The 17,902-nt window shown below is 51.5% G+C and overlaps 1 protein-coding gene across 1 annotated transcript in view; it reads right to left on the reverse strand.

Moving 5' to 3' along the window:
- The window catches only part of PACSIN2 (protein kinase C and casein kinase substrate in neurons 2), a 134,598-nt gene extending 121,242 nt beyond the window's left edge, over window positions 1-13,356 (reverse strand). Inside the window, exon 1 of the mRNA XM_060656153.3 lies at window positions 13,222-13,356. The gene's annotated coding sequence lies outside the window, so the exon portion shown is untranslated. The remainder of the gene's footprint in view (window positions 1-13,221) is intronic.
- Window positions 13,357-17,902: the final 4,546 nt, after the last annotated feature.

Here is a 17,902-nt window from a genome sequence, read left to right on the forward strand (position 1 = left end):
CCCAGTGCTAGGAATCAGGCCTGGCAAGAGGCGGACATTCAAATATTGTTGAATAAACAAATGAGGGTTTATGAACTCCCCGGAAGTGCGTGCAAAAACGCTTGCAACCTCTTGGGGGGGGGAGGGAGTCTATTGTCATGAAATTCCGAAAGAGAGCTCAGAACTAAACCCAAGTCAGGATATACCGCTGAGTTCCACCCACATCTCAGAACGCTAATGACCAAGGTTATGTTAGTAAGGCAGCAAACTTCACAGAGCAAAATCAACCAGAGGGGAACTTACAAGGCTTCTCAAGGGCTGGCCACCACGCAGCCTTCGGCTCTGCCGTGGGCAGGCCCCAGCCTTTACATCTGCAGTTCGGATTCTGGAATGTACTTTGCAACAAGAAAGTCGAAAGCCAGCGAAAACCCTGTGTACAAACTACGCCTGGTGGGCACAGCTCTGAGTGCGCAATCCCTCTGGAGCCACACCCTCACCTCCTGGGGAGCCAGCGTCCCTGTGGGGACCACCAATGCGCCAGAGGGCTTTAAGGCAGATCTGTGAGCCTGTCCCTTCAACTGCATACATCTGTAGCGGAGGAAACGGCGCTGGCCCGTGACCAGAACTCAGCAGTCTCGTCCCCGTCCCACTGCTCAAAGAGGGGCCCTCCTACAGGGGAAGGCAACCCGGGTCCCCGGTGAGGAGGGTGAGGAGACGGCGGCAGGACTTGAGAGCAGGGCTCTGCAGACTCTGAACAGGGGCAACGTGCCACCTCCACCCCGGGAGGGAAAGCCGCTTCCCCCCACCCGGCACCCAGGGCTGACAGAGTTCATCTCTCGGGAGTGGGCCTCCACCTCTTCCAATCATGCTGCTAACGTTAAGTTTCTGTAAGGCAGGAATTTAAAGGAGTCCCCTCACCCTGCCTCCTATAAGTTAGAAGGCACATGATTCTCAGCTATTTCTTTTTTTCTTTTTTTTTTAATTTTTACTTATTTTTGAGCGAGAGAGCACGAGCAGGGGAGAGGCAGAGAGACAGGGAGACAGAGGATCCAAAGCAGGCTCTGTACTATCAGCACAGAGCCCAATGCAGGGCTCGAACTCACGAATGGCGAGATCATGACCTGAGCCAAAGACAAACGCTCAACTGACTGAGCCACCCAGGAGCCCCTGGTCTCAACCATTTCTGAATTTCGTAAACTACACGTTCCTGCTGGAGGTTAGAGACCAAAAAGCACAGGTCTAAAACAACAATTCTGGAGACGAACACACACACACACACACACACACACACACAAACACAAAACCTTCAAGGAGGGTCACATGACTGGTCTTGAGCTTTAAAGGGAGGTGATAAAACAGCCTCTGCCCCCAAATCAGGCAACTTCACACCCCCCTGTAAGAGCAAGAAGAGAGAAATCCGAAAGGAAATAAAAGCAGCATTAAAGAGAAAATAACAAGTCTGGAATTTATTATACCAACCACTTCACTCACTTTTCATAAAAAGAGACGTTAACTTTTTCCCCATGACTCACACGTGGCCAGGTCTACCTACCCCTCTCGCCCCACCGCGAGGCCCTGTTTCCGGGGGACTCTCAGGTAAGGCCCAGCCCGGGGCTCCAGTGGCCAGCCCCAGGTCTAAGAAGCAGAAGAAACTTGGTGGGCCACCACCGTGCACCCTGCTGAACCCAGAATAAAGCGTGGCTCAAAGGCTGCTAAGGAATCATGCCTCAAGGTCAGGTATCAGAGGGCCCGTCCTGAGACTCAGTAGCCCTCACGCCACGCCACCCAGCCAGGTCACGGCAGCTGAGCAGACATTTCTCGGGAAATAAAACAGGAAGTATGGAAAAGACAAGGGGAAGCTAAGAGCGTGAGCCTCTGGGGCTTGGTAGTTACCATCCAGCTAGGCTGAGAAGCTGCAGGGATGCCTGAGCCTTCCAGCCCCTGCCAAAGCCTCTGCCGCACACACAACCAAATGCTTGGCAAGTTGCCTAGGCAACAGCTAACCTAGGCCCGTTTAGGCATCTGTGGAAACCAGGGCAAAGTACAGTTTCCATACTTGTGATACAAACACAGACTGCTAAGCACAGAGCAAAGCATGACTCTAAAACTGGGGTTGATTGGGGCGCCTGGGTGGCTCAGTCGGTGAAGCGTCCAGCTTCGGCTCAGCTCATGATCTCATAGTTCCTGAGTTCGAGCCCCGCGTCGGGCTCTGTGCTGACAACTCGGAGCCTGGAGCCTGCTTCGGATTCTGTGTCTCCCCCTGTCTCTGCCCCTCCCCTGTTCGTGCTCTGTCTCTCAAAAACAAATAAACATTAAAGATAAAATAAAATAAAATAAAATAAATAAAATAAGAAAATAAAACAAAATAAATTAAAATAAATTAAATTAAATTAAATTAAAATTAAATGAAAACAAAATTGGGGTTTATTGACAGAATACACATGAGTGGGGAGGGGAAGCAGGAATGGAGGTGGCACCCAGCTGAGCGGACCCAGAGAAGCCAGTCCTGCACTGTTGGCAGCGAGAACCCACTGGTGCCTGGGAGACAACACTCTCCTTATGCTTCTGTGGTGTTTGCGATGATTTCCTCTTACTTCCACCTTAGCTCATACTAATGTCTCTCATTCTGTTCTGTTGTGGACGTCAGCCTTTCTTAGCCAGGATAAGAAGAACTAAGAAAAGAGTTTTTGTCCTGGGGAGGACAGAGGACTCGAGGGGAAGCAGGCCCTGCCCACCCCAGAGATGGGAGGCCAAGAAGGAGGCACAGGAGGAATCCAAGGGAGGGGCTCCAGGAGGGGGAGAGCGGAGGCCCTGAGGCCCAGCACCGCTCCCCACCAGAGCCCCTCCTAGTCCCTGATAAGCAGGTCTTTTGCAGACCCTGGAAAACGAGCCACCAGGAAAACAGGACTCCACTCAGTCTGAGGGAGGACACCTAAGGGACTGTGGAAGATGAAAAAGCCAGCCATCCCTCGGGGAAGGGACACGGTGAGGGACAGTGAAGGACACAACAACTTCCGAACAGAAAAAACAAAAAAACAAAAAAACAAAAAACAAGGAGAGCAAGCACAACACTATAAACCTCCCAGTATGTTCTCTGAGATGTCGGACTCTAACCATTCACAGGGCCAGGAACATCTCTGAGAGCTGCCTCTAGAAGCTACACAAGGCAAAATCTGCAGGATCACTTGATCCCCAGGCTGTCCTGACATCCCGGTGACACTGGCGGGGACGACCTGGCACAGCAGAGCCCTTCCCGATACGCACACTGTCAGAGAATGAAGAGATGTGGTGGCCCAGAGCGGCAGGACCACTGTGCTCACGGAGGAATGCAGCCACAAACATTTACCACCTTGGGGACGTAGAACATTAGCTCGGGTGATTGATAAAGTAGCAAAGCCTTTTTCAAAGACTGTTTCCTGCTAATTCGAGTAGAACGATAGCCAGAAACCTAGAAAGGAAACGTGACTCATTTGAGAAAACCTCTCGAGAGTTTCTTAATCTCACAGATCCTTGCAAGTTCCAGAGGCCAAGGCATCTTAAAGAGAGAGAATCCCTGGATACTTTCACCCATAAGCATCAGGAAAACAAACCCACAAGCAACAGAGAAGGCTTTCAAAACACTCTAAGACGTTCATACCCTTTAATCTGGGACTTCTGTTTCTGAGAATTTATTCCCAGGAACTGAACACACAAATGGAGAAAGAAAAATGAAACTGTAAATTACAAATTCATCTACAATAGCCAAAAAAGTTGGAAATTACCTAAAATGGCCAGCATTCCGGAAATGGTTTAATCTCATTACATTCACAAGATTATAAAATCATTACAGGTCTTGTTAAAGACGATGGTAAAACCCTGGAAAACATCAGATAAAATATTTCAGTGGATCTGAATAATGCATTCCTACCAGCGAAGATTAATGAAAAAAGAGGCACATGCGGTTGGTGCCTGCCATTTACAACCTGAATGACCTTGGACTAGGCACACGGTCTCACTCCTGCAGTGTCCTTGCATTCAGACTGGTGACGTCAGAGGTCGGACAGAGGCAATGCACCTCCCTGGCCTCCCCTGAAGCCTGAAACAAAGCAGGCAGCTAGCAGGTGGCAACTACTCCTAAGATAAACTGAAAACCCCTATGCATGCGGAACGTAAAACACAGAAAGAGTTCTTTATTCAGAAAACTCTATTTTCTGGGACGCCTGGGTGGCTCAGTCAGTTAAGCGTCTGACACTTGCTTTCGGCTCAGGTCATGATCTCGCAGTTCAAGAGTTCGAGCCCCACGTCAGGCTCTGTGCCACCAGCACAAGATTCTTTCTCTCCCTCCCTCTCTGCCCCTTCCCTGCTAGTGCACGCTCTCTCAAAATAAATAAATGAACATTAAAAAAAAAGAAAAAAAAAGAAAAACCTCTGAACCTTCAGTATTTAAAAGAAAAAGACAAGAACGGGGTTTGGTAAAAGCCTTTTAACGATTATCACCAGCATACAAACAAACATCTGCTCTAATTTACCTCGACAACGGATCTTCATTTGATATCACAATGGCGACAAAATGTGAATATCTTTCACAATTTTACATAGTGCAAAATGAGTGCTTTACAGAAATGTAATTTCTCCTTCAACTCACTGTTTTTAAACAATATATGACACTTTTCAAAATACAGCCAGTGGGAGGTGAGGCAAGGGTATGCCTAAGCCGGGAGCTCTGGAATCCCCGGGCATGCTGTCTCCCCCCCCCAGCACCACCCACACACACACACACACACACACACACACACACACACACACACACACCAGTCAGGAGCTGGACAGTGGCAGCGGACAGGTGGATGATGGACAGGCCGTGACCACACACCTAGCAGCTGGGCTACTGAAAAGCCTCTCCCTTTTCTGCCCTTATCTCCCTGCTATATAAATTGCAAACTTCCAGATTATCTTACCCAAGTTAGTGGCAGGCATAGATCCTATCTTAAAACAAAAGACCACATGACTCACCTCTTTTCTGTTTCTGAGAGGTGGGGAAGGAGGACTAGCATGTAATGCTTATTTTCATAGGAGAGTGACTGACCCAGAATCTACTTATTCAAGGCAGCAGATGAGTGAGAAGAGTGAGGCTTCAGAGTCAAGCTGAGGGTCAGCTCTGACGGTGAGCCTGTGAAGGTCACTTCATCTCTCAGAACTCTGATCTACTTACGTGGAAGTGGAGTTAACGCTCTCTCGTTGCAAGAATCAAGGGAGCAGGAATGTAAAGCTTCTTGTACGGCCCCTCGGGAACCCCAGAACCCAGAGGCCTGTCCCAGGTGGTGGCCTCCACCCTCGACCGACCCCCACCGTCGCGGGCCTCCTCGCTGGTACCTGCCCAGACTCCTGAGCTGAGGATGCGTTTACTGGCACTGGACGTCTGTCCCAACTGCTCCCTGCATTGAAACACCGTCACATCCAAGCTAAACGGCACCCAGGCAGGCCAGCTCCAGCCTCCAACAACGAGTCAGCTATAAAAACCCACTAATAGCGGGCCTGGAGGTCCGTGCGGGGGGCACAGCCGGCTCTGTGGTTCCTCTTGAAGACCACAACTCACAGACTTGGCACGCTCGGTTGGCGACAACATAATTGGGCACAACGGAACACAAGTTGTAGTTTCAAATACGAGAATGTTCACAAAGCATGGTTTAGGCACCTCTTTATAATAAAATTTCATTCGGTTGAATAGGAAACGTCACAACACTGGACGCAGTCCGTTCTGTGAAGGCCGCCTGCAGGCCCCGGCACAGGCCCCACACCGAGGCTCCCAGGGAAGCCCGGCTCAGGGTGGAGGCCCGGTCGGGGTCCTGGCCGGCTGGCCTCAGCCAAACCACCGGCCCCCCAGGCCTCCCTCTTTTCCTCCTCCAAACAATGAAGAGTGAGGCCAACCAATAAGGCTGCTCTGGAAACAAAACGAGAGCTCTAGGAAAGTTCTGGTAAACTGCAGATGCCTGCACAACCAGGCTGTTTTTTATATATTGTCATTATAAAATCAAGTTCCTGCACAAATACTAATTCTAAAAGGAGAAGGGTCATGGTGCAGTTTGGGACACAAGGAGAAACCGTCCATAATTCTACAGCCCTAACTACCATCGCTGCACGTATTCTAACACTTTCCCCATGGGACGAGTGTCCGTGTACCTTCGCAACTGGCTTTCTCAAGTCGTGGTATTTTTCGTCACCTCAGTGACAGCCATCATCACCCTCACACATGCGCCTTCGAATCTGAGAGTCACTAAATCATAGCATCGGCCCGTCATCTCAGACTCAGGCTCTCCACCACCTAGAACATTCAACTCAGGCACAGAATCTCGCCCTCCCAGAAGGAGCAAGGCTTCGGGAGAGGCTGGACCGCCCTCCGGCCTGCGCCCCAACAGGAAGGGCAGATTCAGACAGAAGCAGAGAGGCGGCAAGGAGACAGGAGCCAGGCCCTGCAAGTGCCAGGGCGGGCGGCACTCCATGCATGGCCAGAGGCCCAGCCCCCATCGACAACCCGACATCGTCCCTATGGCCCGGGTCACCAAGGAAAGGTCCAAATATACCAAACAGACTTTCACTGGGGAAAGAAAACATTGTAGGAGGATCTGCAATACAATTGGATAACATAACATCAAATTAGGCATTTTATAGGCACACTTGCTTACTCAGCAAATTCACTTAAGTAGACCTTGGACTCTGAGCTCGACCAAAGTTACTGAGCCCGCACCGTGGAGCTGGCACAGGTGCTGAGCTCTCGGGGCCACACTGCCCTCCCTAGGTCATGTGAGGAGGGGGCGGTCAGCGGCCCAGTTCTGAAGATGTTGAAGCATGTGGCCAAGGAAGGCCACACGGTTACCTAGGGGTAGAGCTGAACTCAAACCGGGACTGTGCGACTCTGAAACCGTGTCACCTCCTATAGCTTAGTGCAATATGACCTTCCTGCAGGAACCAGAGGTGAAAGTTACCTACTGACTGCATGGATTGGTGAGCAAAAACCACAGGGAAAAGGCAGAACCCAGGCAGCCACTGCATTACCAACCAAAACCGGAAGCAACACGATAAGCAAAGAGACTGAGGCAAGACGGTTGCCAATCCCACTCTGGAAGCCCCTGTCGTTAGAGAGTGCAGCCACCGCTTCCTAGAAACCTGGATGGCAATCTCTGAGCCTCCAGGGGACAGCGGTGACCTTGGTGAAAATGAGCTACCTAACCACCCGTCCCCATCTGCATCCCAGACTTCTCAACTGACGTTTCCTTTCTGTGCAGAGCTTCAACCTGCTGTGTCTGCTGCCCGGAAACAGCTCCCCACTGAACTCCCGTCCTCCAGGAAGAGGTCCAAAACCCCAGCCAGCGTGCCGGGCAGGTTACACAACCTGAAGCCTGCCCACCCAGCCTTCCCTCCCTCCACCTGAAGAGGCTCCTCTCACCCCAAGCCACTCACACTCCCACATTCTCGACAGCACCGTGCCTCCCCGACTGGGATTCTCCTTCCAGGCATCGTCCCCTGGAAAGCACCTGTGGATCTGGAAAACACCTCCAAAGTCACCTCCCTGAAGGTCAGCTCTCTGCAGTGTTCTGAGGGCAGTCAGACCCTCCCACCTCTGTCCCCTCTACTTTGTACATGCTCCTATCTGCTACTGTCCTGGTGAAACGTGATTGCTTCCAGGTCAGCCTCCTTGACTGAGCTGCCTCTGCAGAGTGTGACAGTCACCTTCATCTTGGGATCCCAGAGCTGTGGGCGGAGCCAGGCACACTGGACACTCAGGAGCCAGGATGCCCCCAGCTTCGACCCCCCCCATTGCCCACTTCCCCACACCCACAAACATCTCTCCAGGGGCGCCTGGGTGGCTTGGTCGGTTAAGCTTCCGACTTCAGCTCAGGTCATGATCTCATGGTCTGTGAGTTCGAGCCCCGCGTCGGGCTCTGTGCTGACAGCTCAGAGCCTGGAGCCTGTTTCAGATTCTGTGTTTCCCTCTCTCTCTGCTCCTCCCCCGTTCATGCTCTGTCTCTCTCTGTCTCAAAAATAAAAAAATAAAACGTTAAAAAACAAAACAAAACAAAACAAAACAAAACATCTCTCCAAACGCTCTCGGCCCCAGGGAGTGAAATTAAAATAAAAAGCAGGCACTTGGACATGGCAGTCTAATGGAGCTGACAACCACTCTTATCGATGTTTAAATCACAGAGAGCAGGCCACTGGAAGAGAAGCGCCAACCTACAGATGCAAGCTTCCTGGTCAGAGGAAGGGCTTGTAAATACCAGCAGAGCTAATGAAGGAGCCATTATGGCAGGTCACGTTTAACTGGACACCATCCCTGCAAGGGGGCGGGCAGCCTGGGGCCTCGTCATGGGCCTTGCCCTCCGACAGCCTCATTTCCTGACCAGGCTGCTACTTCTGGGGACTTCCAACTGCTTAATGCTCAGAATTCACTGCTGCCTGTAGCCTCCACCAATTCCTCTCTCTGGGGAGCAATTCATTTAAGGAAGCCGACCCATGGCATGAGGCTTTCTGTTCAGGCTTTCTGTTCAGCGTCAGGGAGAAGGTGCATATCTGCCTGGCCCTTGTAGGTTTCCCAAAGAAGTGCATGGTGAAATGAGCAAATAAGGAACAAATACCTTCTTCCACCTCTGGACGATGAATAATAGTCTCAGGTGCAACCTAACAAGAAGACAGGACCACACGCACATACTCACACCACGTTTGAGGGATACCTACTGTATGCCGTCCTACACCTCCATCTGAGTATTCAAAACATCTTCACTGCGATGATTCTTTCCATCAGTAATAAACCACCTAACGTCCGTGAGTCTTTAAAATTCAGTGTTCTTTTGCATACATGAGCTGAGACTCTGTGCTCTGTTAATAAACTGAAAAAAATCAGTCCCTAAAATATTCAGGCTCTGGCCAGAAGGCCACAAGAAGCCACTGTTGGAAAGTCATGGTCATTGGCACAATCCCCACCCAACCCTCAAACCCACCCAGGAGCTCTGGGCCCAGGGAGGGGCCTCACAGGCTGCAGGGGACATCTCATCTGAAGTACATATTTGGATGGACAAGTCAAACATTTGGAGTTCTGACTTAACACTGACTTCACACGTTTTTCAAGTGCTAAGCAACTGAGAGGTAATCATTTCAATGTACCCTTTAATCAATAAACATTAAACAAGTCTGCTCAAAACACCTAAGTCCTACAAACGTGTCCCTATAAAAATATGACAAGAAAAACATAACAAAAACAAAATAATCCTTTTGACAGTCAGGCAGAAAGGTGTTCAGTGATCCAAATTCCGACAAAAAAAAAAAAAAACAGCCCTTTCAGCAGATGAGCAAATAGTTTCCTCTGTAAGTGACACATCCTGGGATATTTACACTGCCAAACATAACTGGTAATGACAACCACCAAGGAAGCAAAACCTAATGGAAAAACCCCAAGCTGGCAACCAGGTGCCCCAGTTCTGGTCCCAGGACAAGCCTCTGGCTGTGTGATCCTACCAAAGGAATAGCCAGCCCCCGTACGCCTCTCTTCATCATGAAAAGGACTATCCATCACCACCCAAACCACTCAGAAACATTTTAAGGACCCCAAAAAAAAAAAGAAAAAGAGAGGTGAAAATGCTTTGGAATGTGTCCTCTATAAATACAAGTCATTGTTATTATTAGCTCAAAGATGACCGAGAAAATAGGATTATAGAGTATCAGCAGTGAAGGGGGTTAGAGATGGGGTGATCCCAGAGACCTCAATCTGGCCCAGCCCTCTGAAGCTGTGTGCTTTCTGGGAAGGAGTGCCCAGTTTTTATTAAATTCTCAAAAGGTGGAGAACCTCTCAGGCCCTCACCTTACAAATATAAAACCTGAGGCGCGCCTGGGTGGCTCAGTCACCTAAGTGTCCAACTACAGCTCAGGTCATGATCTCACAGTCCGTGAGTTTGAGCCCCATATCAGACTCTGTGCTGACAGCTTAGAGCCTGGAGCCTGCTTCAGATTCTGTGTCTCCCCCTCTCTCTGCCCCTCCCATGCTCATGCTCTGTGTCTCCATAATAAATAAACATTAAAAAAAATTTTTTTAGAGAAACACATAAACGTATGTCCAATATATCTCAATTAAAAACTAAAGATTTGGGGGCAACTGGCTGGCTCAGTCGGTGGAGCGTGTGATTCTTGCCCTCAGGGTTGTGAGTTTGAGTCCCACGCTGGGTGTAGAGATTACTTTAAAAAAAAAAAAAAAAAAAAAATCTTTAAAAAAACAGAACAAAACAGGGGCTCCTGGGTGGCTCAGTCAGTTGAGACTCTGACTCTTGCTTTCAGCTCAGGTCATGAACCCAGGGTCATGGGATCCAGCCCCATGTTGGGCTCCACAATAAGTGTGGAGCTTTCTTAAGATTCTCTCTCTCTCTCTCTCTCTCTCTCTCTGCCCCTCTCCGCCCCTCTCCCCTGCTCATGCTCTCTCTCTAAAATAGAATAAAAATAAATAAGAATTAAAAAACAAAATATTTTATTCTAGGAATTTAAAAAATACATGGTGTTCTGTTAAGCAAACAGATTAACGTGCAGAATGAATAAATTGTTATTCTGGGAATAAACGGAAGCCAACACATAACTAAAGAAAGGACATCTCTGTTGTTGTTTTATGTGTGTTTTTTATCAAACTACCAACGTGTGTGCTCCCAGATGGCCGCTGTTCTTTAAAGAGTTACCTTTGGAACTACACACACGTCAAGAACATTGCATGGCACAGAATACCTCTGAGTATACTTGGAGAATTCTTTTAAGACTGTCTGCAGTCAGCAGACAGAACATAATCATCGCAATACCAAGCGTCTGGAGGAATTCCTACACAGCCGCCCCAGGGACCACCACTGGGACCCATCAGGAGTCAGGTTTCAGGCACCAAGATACTTTCAGGTTTGTGAAGGATCACCGCCAGGGCCGTAAAGGTCGGTCTCTACCTGCGGAATGCACACTGACTTCCTAACTGAGGCACTGCCACCCTGCCTTCAGGTACGCCAACTGCAGTTCCAAACAATCTAATGGGAAAAAAACTGAGCCAGCACCACGGCTCACATGAATGTGGTCATTACCCCCATAATCTACGGGGAGGCCTCCGTACAGCGACCATGACAATCTGATGGCAGATAAGGCAGGCACGAGTCAGCGCTGAGGTTCCACTGAGTGTGGCCTAAGAGCACTGGGTAACAGCTACCCCATCTCTAAACGCAAGGCACCACTACTATTAATTAAGGCGTCTGTGGAATCTTTTTGATATTCCTTAACATCCCAGAATCAACCGATGACCCGGTCAGAAGCAGGAAGCCTGAGCATCGTGTCCTTAAGTCGGTCAACGCAGTTTTCAAGTGAATATAGAGAAGAAAATGAAAAGGACAAATGCCCCTCAGCTCCCACCCCAGAAATGGCCTGGCTATCAGAGATCTGGATTGGGCATCAAGGACAAGGGAAAGACAACCTTATCTCCCAGCAGCAGGCGGTGCCGGGAACCCACACACTTTTTCACAGATGCATACTTTTAGGTAATTTAAATATTACAACCTCTCATACACCTGTGACTGAAAGTAATAAAGTCCCAACTCCCAAACACCACGAGCTGAACGTGCCACTTCCGTTCAAATGAGTTTTTAATTCCTCTCCGAAACCTGAATAAAGAGTGCAGACCGAATCACCCTTCTGCTCTTCCCTGTCACGTTACTTTCCCAAGTAATCAATATCACCGGCCCAACAGCCAGCTTCTTTAAAGCCTGAAGACAATTGTCAAAAGAAAATCACACACCACAGAAAAGTTTTTGATGTGGTGGCCTCACATCTCAAGTAGCATAACCTCACCAAGGAGAATGCCGAGCTCCAGAAGAAAGTTTAGATGCACGCAGATGAGTTTCCCACATGAATCAAGAGAAACCCCAGTTGCCCTGGCTCCTATTCAATGCCTGTACGTGGAGGCTTCAAGCAGGCTTGCGAATCAAGTCCAATAAGAACATTTGGGGGCAAGAACGGGAGGGCTGGCATTCACCAGCGCCCACCTGGTTGGTTTCCTTGCCCTGGGCTCCAGCCTGGCAATCCCGGGAGGGTTAAAACAGAACTTCAGCCTAAAACTGCAGAGGAGGGAAGGAAGCTATGAGCTCACCGTCAGCAACTCAGGTTTGAATTCTTTTAGCTGTTCTCTTGATTTTCATCAGCACAGCCAGGGAGTGTTTGGTAAACAGTGTAATGAGTAGCCGTGGAGATTCTGGGCAGCCTACCCTCCTCAACCACAAAAACACAGGACAGTTGCAGTAGAGGAGGGAAGACCCGGGAACGGTTACACACACCCCACCTCCAAGGACACCTTCCCCTGGGCACCCAACTGGAGGGCAGCATCCTCAAAGACAGCAGCTGCGTGGGTCCCAAGGAGGCAGCACAGTTTGCCCTCCAGACCAGCTCCATCCGAAAAGCAAAGTCCCCCGCCCCCCCCACCCCCCCGCCTCCAGTGGAGCCAAAACCCAACGAACCACTGAAATTAAGGGGCAGAAACTGCTACCTCTCCAATCCGGGACCCGTCTCCAATTCCGATGCCCGGGCAGGCTCGGAAACCCCAGAAAAGAGAACGTGTTCACGTTTCTAAGAACCACTGACAGTCTGGGAAAACTCCGAGGGTGGAACGGGGGCCAAGAGCTCCAGCCTCTCCTGCCTGTCCCCCCTGCCCCAGGACCTGCTCGCCAGGAAGGCCTCGCCGCCCTCACCCCCGTGGAGCCAGGAGAGACACGGGGAGGGTGGGAAGGAAGGAAATAGAGGGCAGTCCTCAAAGGGCCCCCAAATAAGCTCATCCGCGTTGGTGTCCCGCCTGCCCTCCAAGTGGCGCCTACCAGCCACCCCGCTCCTCCCCCGCGGCCGCCCTCGCCCCCCACGAGTCCCCCACTGAACCTCCGCGCCCCTCGGCCGGGCGGCTTCCCCGGAGCGCGCCCGCCGCTCCTCCCCGAGTGTCTGCGGAGCGCCCACCTGCCCCCTCGGCAGCAGCCTCCAACCCCGCCGGCCCCGCCGCGGCGCTGCCCTCCCCAGCGACCCCCACCCGAGAACCTTCCAGCTCGCGCTTCGGCGCCCGCCGCCCCCGAACACGCCCCCTCCCACGGAGACAGGAAGTCCGCGCGCCGGCCGCGCGGCCGCACAGGCTTCCCCCCGGCCGAGCAGCGCGGGCCCGGCCGCCCACCGACGCCCCCGTGGCCGCCCGCGGCGCCCCAACCGTCGCGGCGCGCCCCTCACCTCGGCCGCCGCTCTTCTCCCGACTCGCCGCTCACCCCGCTCCCACCGCGACGGCGTCTCCGGCTCCGGCTCCCGCCCTTGCTCCGGCCGCGCTCCTCAGCCCAGCCCTGCCCTGCCCCGCCGCGGCTGCCGCTGCCGCCGCTGCCGCCGGCCAGGAGCGCACCGCCCCCGACGCGCCCGCCGTGCTCGCCCCATTGGCTGCTGAGCGCCTGGCCCCGCCCCACGGCCCCTTCCACACCTCGGATTGGACCAGGGAGCCGGGAGGCGGCACGCCCCCTGGCGCCCAAAAGGACCTCCTCTGGGCACCATTGGCGGCGTCTCCTGTCAATCAAGGGGGAGTGCCTACTTAACCAACCGATAGGGTGCGGGGGGTCACTGTCCCGGGGTCGCTCCCAGGCGGTGCTTCGCCGCGCTCACGTCCTGGGGCCAGAGTCCTGAGGCTTTGCTGGCACCCAGGCGTGGGGAGCGCCGTAGGGCAGCGCCTCACCCTACTGGGAATTCAGGGAAGTAGTCGTTCTGAAAGTTTCCTCTCCTAGGGCGCTCGGCGAAGCCAAAGTCAACAGGGCTTCCTCCGATTCCCGCCACAAGAGTACATTCCTCTTGAGCCGCTTAATTTAAGCCCTGGGAGGAGTGGTGTTGGTGGAGGGGTGTGTGTGTGGACAGAGCCGCCAGGGAGGGCATATGGATGGCCCACACAATGGAGCGCTTTATTTCTGGTTCTTACCTGACCTTGCTTGATGGGAGTATTAGCCCCATTCTGCAGACAGAAATAACAACGAGTACAAAATTACCAACATTCGATGACCACTTTCCAACCATTGCTTCCGAGGATCCTGGTAGAGAGGATGATCCAAGTATGCCCAAGGGAGGGTTTGGAGACAGGCCAGGCAATTTGGGGAGCTAAACGGCGGGGGGCGGGGGGGGGGGGGGGGGTGCTGGAGTAAAGAGGGTAAAAAAGCCAGGATTAGAAACCCAAGTCCGCCCCAACCCAGATCTGCGCTGGTTCCACGGGAGAATAACCCTGAGGACGGTGCAGCGATGCTGGAACATGCTTAAGCTAGAATGGTAAAAGGGGAAGCAGGACACAAAATGGTGGAGACTGTAGAATTCCACTACCAACAGGGGCGCCTATAGGTCAGTTGAGCATCAGCCGGTTGATTTCAGCTCAGGACATGATCTCAGTTGTGGGTTCAAGCCTGGCCTCAGGCTCTGCACCGACAGCGCAGAGCCTGCTTGGAATTCTCTCTCTCTGCCCCTTCCCTGCACTCTCTCTCTCTCTCAAACAAACAAACAAATTCTACAAATTCTGGGAGAGTCCGCAAAGAGAGTGTTTTTTCACTTTCCAAACTGTTTGTTCTTTTGCATTGTTTTTGCTAATTGTGACTAGAGGTTTGCCCCGAAACCTCCAGTGGGTCGGTCACCTCTGTCTCCCGCCTCCTGCTCTTCCCCACATACTCCTCGGTCCTTGCCCTCATCCCCTTCTCCATGCACACACATGCTCACACATATCCCCCTTCACGCTGCACACTTGTGAGGCTAGAAGGGGGTCCCTGCAGACAGGACACCACGGGGAGGCACTGAGCCTGGCACTGGCTGGCAGTAAGACACCTCCCGAGCCTTTCTGGCCTCCAAGCCCCAGAAGCCACTTCCTGGCCACCTGACCCAAGCAGCGCTCCAGCCTCCACACATTGGCTCCTTTCTTGTCTCTTCCTTTCCGTCTTAGGACAAACCCAAAATTCCCCCCGTTTTCTCACACCAGCAATTTGAGCTACTGTTGCCGAGCCCTTTGAGTCTTGCGCTCCGTCCCAGCAGCTTAGCATGGTATTTTTCCAAAGAGCGCTCCCCTTTGCCGGGGATGTGAATATCCCAACTTCGATCCCCACAAACATTTCACAAAATTGGATACAGCCTCCTCCTTCAATCAGATTCAAACTGGCCTGGAGCCAGATCCTGTCTCTGACCCTTCCCCACTGAGGGGCCTTGGGCAAGTCACTGCAGCTCCCTGCACCTCCTTGTCCCAATCTGTGACACGGGGGTGATAACAGAGCCCATAGTACGTTGTGGTAAGGAGTGAGTGGGACAAAAAAGAGCGTGGACAGCATGCATGTAGGAGTGAGTACTCAGTATCTGAGCAGTTAACATCAGCCATGCTTTGTCAACGGACATTGTGGTCCCTCCTCCCCACAAAATGTGCCCATTACCTGGGTCTGGAACCAAGAGCGACCCAGTTAGTCCTTTATTAGCCATTCCCCACTCGGCAGCCTGGATAAACTTTACATAGCCCAGGTTAAAACATTTTCACTGAGATCCAAACACTCTGCAAAAAAATAAAAACACCCAGATATAGTTGTATAGCTGGTAAATTGTCTTATACAGAGATATATGTTCCTTGTTGGAGAAAAAAAAAAAAATCAAAAGTTGTTACAGACATCCATTCTATAATTCCAACGTCAGGGTGCCTGGGTGGCTCAGTCTGTTAAGCATCCGACTCTTGGTTTCAGCTCAGGTCACGATCTCATGGCTCGTGGGTTCGAGCCCCACAGTGGGCTCTGTGCTGACAACACGGAGCCTGCTTGTGATTCTCTCTCCCCCTCTCTCTCTGCCCCTCCTCTGCTCTCTCACTCTCAAAATAAATAAATAAACTTTAAAAACAATAAGTCCAATGTTTAGGATGTGGGGGGTGGGGGGAGTTGGCAGTCTGGGGAGGGACGGACCTGAGAAGACCCAGCAAAGACATCGAGTCTGGAAGAGACCTCCCCATCAAGGGACAGCAGCGATCCCGGAGAACCAGAACCCGTCCAGTGGGAGGGCCACAATATTGAAGGCAGTGATATTTAACTGAGCCAAGGTGAACGGAAACGATGAGAGCAAAAGCCCAGAGGCAAGCAATCCTGCTCTCCAGGAAGAGAGGAGGGTTCTGCTTGGCCAGAGCATTGCAGGCATGAGGAGAAATAAGGAGAATTAAGGTGGGGAAGGCAGCCGTGCAGGGAATAGCTGTGGGTGCTGGTAAGTCACTTCACTCCCCCACCCCGGCCCCCCTGCCAGGTCTCAGTTTTCTCAAATGTAAAAAGGGGGTGCGGTGGGAGTGGGGCACCTGGGTGGCTCAGTGGGTTAAGTGCCCCACTCTTGATCTTGGCCCGCAGTTCTGCAGTTCAGGAGCTCACTGACAGCAGGGAGCCTGCTTCGGATTCTCTTTGCCTCTCTCTGCCCCACTCATGTTCTCTCTCTCTCTCTCTCTCTCTCTCTCAAAATAAATAAACTTTTAAAAAAATGCAGAATGGGGGAAATCATAGGATCCAATGCTTAGGGAAACCTCAGGGATCCATGAGATCATACCTGCCCTTAGGACGGATCCTGGCAGTCAGCAGTGGTTGAGTGAGTGCCTCGGGATATATTTAATGTTTTAAATTTTTTAACTGTGACCCAATACACCAGATGCAGGAACGTGTACTCTGCATCAACTATTAATATTTTAGAGACCCCAAAGCGTTAAGTGGAGGCTAGAGGAGCACGTTTCTGGATACACCTCAGAATGAAGCTCTTCCCTGCCAAGTTGTATAAGATCTGGATTCCTTGCAAATGTGTCATTGATTAGGAGGCAATTATCCCGGCCTTTCTTGCTTTGCTCCGTTTTGTTCCGTTCTGGCCTGTGCACGTCGGCTCACGTAAAACTGTACCGTCAAGTACATAGCTGCACTCACTGAGCGTGCCACGTTCAAGCCGACTCTGCAGGGTGGGAGCCTGCTCCCGCCCAAAGTCAGCAGGATATGGTCGCATCAGCTGGACGGTGTTTCCCAAAGTGGGCATCTCCAGGACACCCTGCATCGGGATCACCCCATCTTCCACAAGCTCCTCGTATTCCCAGAGGGTTCTTCGGACTCTTACTCTGGGCAAAAGCCAGTGGGGCTGTGTTCAAGGTTACAACGTCGCCATTTGTACTTTAGTAGGGAACAAGTGGCAACAAGGAAATCAGTACATAAAGTGAATGTTTTGAAACTGGAGGAAGACCTAACAATGCCCAGGCTTAATGTGATGCATCGTACCCTGCAGCGAACATAGCCGCGCATCCCCAGCCCTCTCAGGGCATCCCGAGCTCCCTCTTTAAGTTCCTGCAGTTCAGCAGGATGAGAGGTCCTGGGTGCCAGGAGGGATGTCATGCTGAATCCAAAGCGTCATCTTTCCCTTGGCAGGCTCCTGGATCAGCCAAATGGAAGGGTGTCTCCTGGTTGTAAAACAAATTCTTGTTTTACAAAGTTACCATATGCAACTATTTCTGTGATTCCAGATTTCCTTGATGCCAAATGAAATTAGATACCAAAGCTAATCAAAAAAAAAAAAAAAAAAGCTGCAGCGGTCACAGAATGTGCGTTCATCAAAAAAGTGACATTGCTCTTTTTATTTTAATGTTTATTTTTGAGAGAAAGAGAGAGAGAGCGCACAGAGGAGGGGGCGGAGAGAGAGGGAGACAGAATCCGAAGCAGGCTCCAGGCTCTGAGCCGTCAGCACAGAGCCCGACGCGGGGCTTGAACCCACGGACCGAACCGGGAGATCATGACCTGAGCTGAAGTGGGGTGCTTTGACTGAGCCACCCAGGCACCCCAAAAGTGGCATTGCTTTTATTGAATCGCTTTATAACAGATGAACACTAGAAACTCACACTTATAAAAGAAGTTGTATACCA

Source organism: Panthera onca, chromosome B4, assembly GCF_046562875.1.
Source record: "Panthera onca isolate mPanOnc1 chromosome B4, mPanOnc1 haplotype 2, whole genome shotgun sequence".
Classification (NCBI taxonomy): domain Eukaryota; kingdom Metazoa; phylum Chordata; class Mammalia; order Carnivora; family Felidae; genus Panthera; species Panthera onca.